This window comes from Schistocerca gregaria, chromosome 3 (genome assembly GCF_023897955.1).
Source record: "Schistocerca gregaria isolate iqSchGreg1 chromosome 3, iqSchGreg1.2, whole genome shotgun sequence".
Lineage (NCBI taxonomy): Eukaryota > Metazoa > Arthropoda > Insecta > Orthoptera > Acrididae > Schistocerca > Schistocerca gregaria.
This window is the reverse complement of record NC_064922.1, coordinates 549900313-549906929: the sequence shown is the minus strand read 5'-3', so window position 1 is coordinate 549906929 and position 6617 is coordinate 549900313. Positions and strand designations below refer to the sequence as shown.

Below are 6617 nucleotides of genomic sequence, written 5' to 3'. Positions count from 1 at the left end.
AAACTAGAAGGTAAAAACACACTATGTCTTAATTACAGAAAATCACAAATTTACGCTTGCATAACAAGCAGTTGGTACAAACAAGTGCAGGCTTCTCGAACTCGCACTCAATGTACCTATGAACTTAAGCTAGCAGGAAGATTGGGCCGGTATTTTTAGATTTCTAATAGCCGTGAACCTGGGTAAGGAGCATGATCAGACTAGGTCGCACTGGGAAAGACAATAGAAAGGAACATTTTGGGAACCTCACGCTCTCCACAAATCCACTCACCAGAAGCGAGGTACCTCAGCTTAGTTCTGAGATGGCCCGCTTCCCTACAATGTGCCGCAACCAGGAACTTAGGCAGTAGGAATAGCTTTGGCCGCCTCGTGTCCTCTGGAGCCGCTAGGATGAAAACTTATTCTCGGACCTGCGACCTCAAGCGTAATATCAAAGCCCAGTCGTCCAATAGAGAAAGACCAAATCACAACACACCGTGCCTGAAGAGCCCTTCCTGCTCCGCAGACTGCCACCGTCCGACTCAATGCTCACACTGCCGCTTGCTTACGGCAAAACAGCGTATTCCAGAATGAGATTTTCACTCTGCAGCGGAGTGTGCGCTGATATGAAACTTCCTGGCAGATTAAAACTGTGTGCCCGACCGAGACTCGAACTCGGGACCTTTGCCTTTCGCGGGCAAGTGCTCTACCAACTGAGCCACCGAAGCACGACTCACGTCGGGTACTCACAGCTTTACTTCTGCCAGTATCCGTCTCCTACCTTCCAAACTTTACAGAAGCTCTTCTGCGAAACTTGCAGAACTAGCACTCCTGAAAGAAAGGATACTGCGGAGACATGGCTTAGCCACAGCCTGGGGGATGTTTCCAGAATGAGATTTTCACTCTGCAGCGGAGTGTGCGTTGATATGAAACTTCCTGGCAGATTAAAACTGTGTGCCCGACCGAGACTCGAACTCGGGACCTTTGCCTTTTGCGGGCAAGTGCTCTACCAACTGAGCTACCGAAGCACGACTCACGTCCGGTACTCACAGCTTTACTTCTGCCAGTATCCGTCTCCTACCTTCCAAACTTTACAGAAGCTCTTCTGCGAAACTTGCAGAACTAGCACTCCTGAAAGAAAGGATACTGCGGAGACATGGCTTAGCCACAGCCTGGGGGATGTTTCCAGAATGAGATAGTCGTGCTTCGGTAGCTCAGTTGGTAGAGCACTTGCCCGCTAAAGGCAAAGGTCCCGAGTTCGAGTCTCGGTCGGGCACACAGTTTTAATCTGCCAGGAAGTTTCATATCAGCGCACACTCCGCTGCAGAGTGAAAATCTCATTCTGGAAACATCCCCCAGGCTGTGGCTAAGCCATGTCTCCGCAGTATCCTTTCTTTCAGGAGTGCTAGTTCTGCAAGTTTCGCAGAAGAGCTTCTGTAAAGTTTGGAAGGTAGGAGACGGATACTGGCAGAAGTAAAGCTGTGAGTACCGGACGTGAGTCGTGCTTCGGTAGCTCAGTTGGTAGAGCACTTGCCCGCGAAAGGCAAAGGTCCCGAGTTCGAGTCTCGGTCGGGCACACAGTTTTAATCTGCCAGGAAGTTTCATATCAGCGCACACTCCGCTGCAGAGTGAAAATCTCATTCTGGAAACATCCCCCAGGCTGTGGCTAAGCCATGTCTCCGCAGTATCCTTTCTTTCAGGAGTGCTAGTTCTGCAAGTTTCGCAGAAGAGCTTCTGTAAAGTTTGGAAGGTAGGAGACGGATACTGGCAGAAGTAAAGCTGTGAGTACCGGACGTGAGTCGTGCTTCGGTAGCTCAGTTGGTAGAGCACTTGCCCGCGAAAGGCAAAGGTCCCGAGTTCGAGTCTCGGTCGGGCACACAGTTTTAATCTGCCAGGAAGTTTCAAAACAGCGTATCCTGCGCTAGAGGCAAGGATGGCTTGCGGACCTATCGACACAGTACGGTTCATGAGTTTTGCGCCTGATGAGTTTTCCACTCTCTTTTTACTGCTCTAGCTGTGATTATGTAATGCTATGTTAGAAATTTCGGAACCAGATTTAACATTGTAAGAGATTTCAAGGAGCAGATATAGTCTGCGATCACAAATTATTGCTTATGGACTGCACATTAAAACGGAAGAAATTGCAAGAAGATAGAAAGTTACGGAGGTGGGACAGGGATAAGTTGAAAGAACCAGAGATTGTTGAGAGTTTGAGAGGGAGCATTAGGCACCGATTGACGAGAATAGGGGAAAGGAAAGCAGCAGAACACGAATGGGTGACTTTGAGAAATGAAATTTTGAAGGCAGCACAGGATCAAACAGGCAAAAAGACAAGGCCTTCTAGAAAACCTTAGGATAACATCGGAAATGATGAATTTAATTCATGAGAGGAGAAAATATAAAAATACAGTAAATGAAGTAGGCGAAAGAGAATACAAACGTCTAACAATATGATTCACAGAAAGTACAAAATGGCCAAGCAGGAATGACTAGAGGATAAATGTAAGGATTTAGAAGCACATATCACAGGAAAATGTATACACCGGATACAGGAAAAGTAAAGAGACCTTTGGAGGAAAGAGAAACAGCTGTATCAGTATCATGAGCTCATATGAGAAACCGATCCAATGCAGAGAAGGGAAAGTTGAAAGGCGGAAAGCAAGACAAGTAAGATGTACTTTAAGGCAATATTATAGAAGTGGAAGGGGACGTACATGACAATCGGGTGGGATACATGAGAATGCGAGAAGAATTTGATAGAGAACTGGAATATTTAAGTCTAAACAGGAGCCGGGAGTAGACGACATTCCGTCAGAACTAGTGATAGTCTTCGGAAAGTCAGCCATGACAAAACTCCTCCATCCGCTGAGAGACTTGTGTGAGGTAGGCGAAATACTCACAGACTCAAGAAGAATATAATTACTGCAATTCCAAAGAAGGAAGGTGCTGACAGTTGTGAATATTACAGAACTATCAGTTAAATAATTCATGGTTCAAAGTACTAAAACGAATTCTTTAGAGAAGAAAGGAAAACTATTAGAAGCCGACGTCGGGGAAGATCAGTTCGAATTCAGAAGAAATGTAGAAACAGGCGAGGCAAAACAGGCCCTAAGACTTATCTTAGAAAATACCTTAAGGAAAGCATTTGTAAACTTAGAGAAATTTTCTGACAATGTTGACTGGAATACTATCTTTGAAATACCGAGGGTCAAATACAGGGAGCAAAAGGTTATTTAAAACTTGTACAGAAAACAGACGGCAGTCGAGTGCATGGAAGGGAAGCATAGTTGAGAAAGGAGGGAGGCAGTGTCACAGCCTATCACCGATGTTATTCAATCTGTACATTGAGCAAGCAGTAAAGGAAACATAAGAAAAATTTGGAGTAGGAATTAAAGTCCAGAAAGAAGAAGTAAAAACTCTTGCCGATGACATAGCAGTTCTCTCAGAGACAACAACGGTCTTGGAAAAAATGGAGAATATAAGATGAACATCAACAAAAGGAAAACAAAGGTATTGGAATATACTCGAATTAAATCAGGCGACCCTGAGGGAATTAGATTAGGAAATGATACACTAAAAATAGTAGTGAGTTTTGCAATTTGAGCAGCAGAATAACTAATGATGGCCGAAGTAGAGATGATATAGAATGTAGACTGGCAATGATAAGAAAAACATTTCTGAAGAAGAGAAATTTGTTAACATCGAATACAGATCTAAGTGTGAGTAAGTCTTTTCTAAAAGTATTTGTGAGGAGGGCAGGCATGTGTGGAAGTGAAAGGTGTACGATAAACAGTTTAGACAAGAAGACAATAGAAGCTTATGAAATGTGTGAAATGAGTGGATCACATCACTAACGAGGAGGTACTGGATTGATTTGGGGACAAAAGAAATTTGTTGCAGAGCCTGCCTAGAAGAAGGGATCGGTTGACAGGACACGTGCTGAGACACAAAGGTCTCACCAATTTAGTATTGGAGGAAAGTGTGGCGGTAAAAATCTTATGGGGAGACCATGGGATGACTACAGTAAGTAAATTCAGAAAGATGTAGGTTGCAGTGATTATTTCTAGATGAAGAGACTCGTAGAGGATAGTATAAAATGGAGATCTGCATCAAACCAATCTTCGGACTGAAGACCAAGACAACAGCTCTGACCAGGTTTGAGTAATAGACAGTTCATGGCCACCAGTACTATTTCTGGAACTTAGATGTATAATACTGAAGAAGTTCAAAGAACAACGGTAATACTTTTGCAACTTGTTAAGTTTATGCTTATCCATAACGGATAAGCTTTAGTAATCTGCTCCAAAGCATGACTTCCATTCTGCTTCCTCGAAATTGGAGGTGAGGCAGGCGGAGAGAACTCCTTGTTAGCGGGCCTTTTTCCAAGTTTAAAAGGAGCTGTTCGCATAGTTGAGAAGTTTAACGGTCTTGCTATTATCCGTGCACAACTATACTGAAACCGGAGAGAAATGTGGGAGGACGGCTTTCAAAGGGTGAAATGAATTCGGTCGGACAAGGCAGGTAACAGGACTTCCGGCCGGGGCTCTCTACAGAAAGATGTTTGTTAAAGTTGAACGAGATGGACGTAGCAGAGCTACAACAATGAAGTTGGCCGGACAGGTAGCGGCTTTGCGGCGCCGAGCGGACAAACAGATGCCTGTCGCGGCTTGGTACAGGGGTGGGCGGCTACCTGCTGTTGCCCACCCGCGCAGCTCTACATTAACCGCCTACACACGCCTGCGGTTTCGTGGGTTTTTACGCCTGTTGAGTTTTGTCTGTTTCAAACACTGAAGGAATACGTTTCTGCTAACCATTTCCCAGACAAAGATGAGATGGAACAGACGGTGATAGAGTAATACAGGCAGATTGGAATGATAATAACAAAATCAATCTACGGACTTAGACTATGTGAGAATATGCTTCAAGATATTCTGTGAAAATTGTAATAGAGGTAAGAATTTATAGCAAAAATGACCTCTATACTATAGGTGAAGTACGCTACAATCCCCAAATGATTATAGTTACATACTGTAGTGGACGAATGAAAAAGAGTGATAGAAGACGACCTCAGGGGAGATCAGTTTGGATGCCAGAGAATTCTATGAGCGTGTGGGACAGCATTGACCCTACGACATGTGTCAAACTGAAGAACGGCAAAAAGCTATTTACAATGTTTTTAGATTTACAGAAAGCTTTTGACAATGTTTAATAGAATGCCTCACTGATATTTTGATGTAGAAATAAAATAAAGGGCGCGGAGGCTATCTACGGACTACAGGTAAAACAATCGGATGTGAAAGGGTGTCAGTAGTTGATAAGAGTGTAAGACAGTGTTGTAGTCTCTCCCCGAAGTTATTCAGTTTGTACACTTAGCAAGCTACAAAGGAACCTAAGGAAAAATGAAGAAGCTATGGAGAAAACCAAGGATAAATTTAAAAAAAAAGGTATTAAAGTTCATCAATAAGAAATTAAAACTTTAAGCTTTGCTGATGACATTTTAAATCTGTAAGAGATGTAAAAGAACATGAAAGACCAGTTGAGCGCAATTGATAGCGTCTTGAAACAGAAGGACGTCAAGAAAAGTAAATCAAAAGCAATGGAATATAGTGTAATTAAAAGAGGAAAAGTGAACGTTTAAAAAGTTTTTTAACAGTGAAGACAATGGGGGACAAAAGACAAACGGTGAAAGAAAAGCAACTGTAGAACAAAACATAAAAATCCACAAATAATCATAGCGTGTGGTAACGAAAAGAAAATAGAAACCCACTGACTATGCTGAAACTTCAGCGAAACATGTCTCGATATGAGAAGAAAAAATTATATTATGCTCAAGGCGGACCCGATGCAAAAATAAATTCATCTGGAATGTTGTTACTTAGGTTTACGATTAAAGCCACATGTTTATCGTTTCAACGGAACAGTGTTTCATTTGGAACCCTTACTGCCAATGGTATTTTAATCAATGGCCTCTAGGCTCACTGTTAACCTAAAAATCACCTTGTAGTTGTCGTGGGGGTTAGTCATTTTTGAGACTGGACGCAGTGAGTTAATGTTAGTGAAGAACGCCTTTAAGACGACAGTTCACTGAAATCGAACAAGCTCGTTTAATAAGGCCACAAGAACCTTGATATTCCTTCTGCGATATTGCAGCAGGTGTTTCCAGTAATTTAGACACTGTTCACGACTGCTGGCAGCGGTAGTCACGGGACTGTACGGTCACAACATGACCGGACACTGGACTACAGAGAGGGGAGTTCGGCGTCTTTGGCTTATGGCTATGGCGCATAGTATTGAGTCCGTAGCAGTAATTCGAGCAGCAGATGGCACGGCAGTGACACAACGAACTCTTACAAATCGGTTAATTCAAGGACAGCTCCGAGCCAGACGTCCTGTGGCGTGCATTACACCGACCCCAAACCACCAACGTTTGCGTGTTCAGAAGTGTCAAGCGAGAGCTCATTGGTGGGTGAGGTGGAGGTCTGTTGTGTTCCCCGATGAAAGCTGGTTCTGTCTCGGTGCCAGTGATAGCCGTGTGTTGGTTAGAAGGGGGCCAGTTAAGTTGTGGCAACCAACCGGGCTGCTGCCTAGGCATACCGAACCTGCTCCTAGAATTATGGTCTGGGATGCGATTTCGTATG

At 43.6% G+C, this 6617-nt stretch overlaps 2 non-coding genes across 2 annotated transcripts; both read right to left on the bottom strand.

Moving 5' to 3' along the window:
• Positions 1-633: 633 nt before the first annotated feature.
• On the bottom strand, positions 634-708 carry Trnas-cga (transfer RNA serine (anticodon CGA)). Its single transcript has one exon. It is a non-coding gene; the product is annotated as a tRNA-Ser (tRNA).
• Positions 709-933: 225 nt separating this feature from the next.
• Positions 934-1008, bottom strand: Trnal-caa (transfer RNA leucine (anticodon CAA)). Its single transcript has one exon. It is a non-coding gene; the product is annotated as a tRNA-Leu (tRNA).
• Between the last annotated feature and the right edge of the window lie 5609 nt (positions 1009-6617).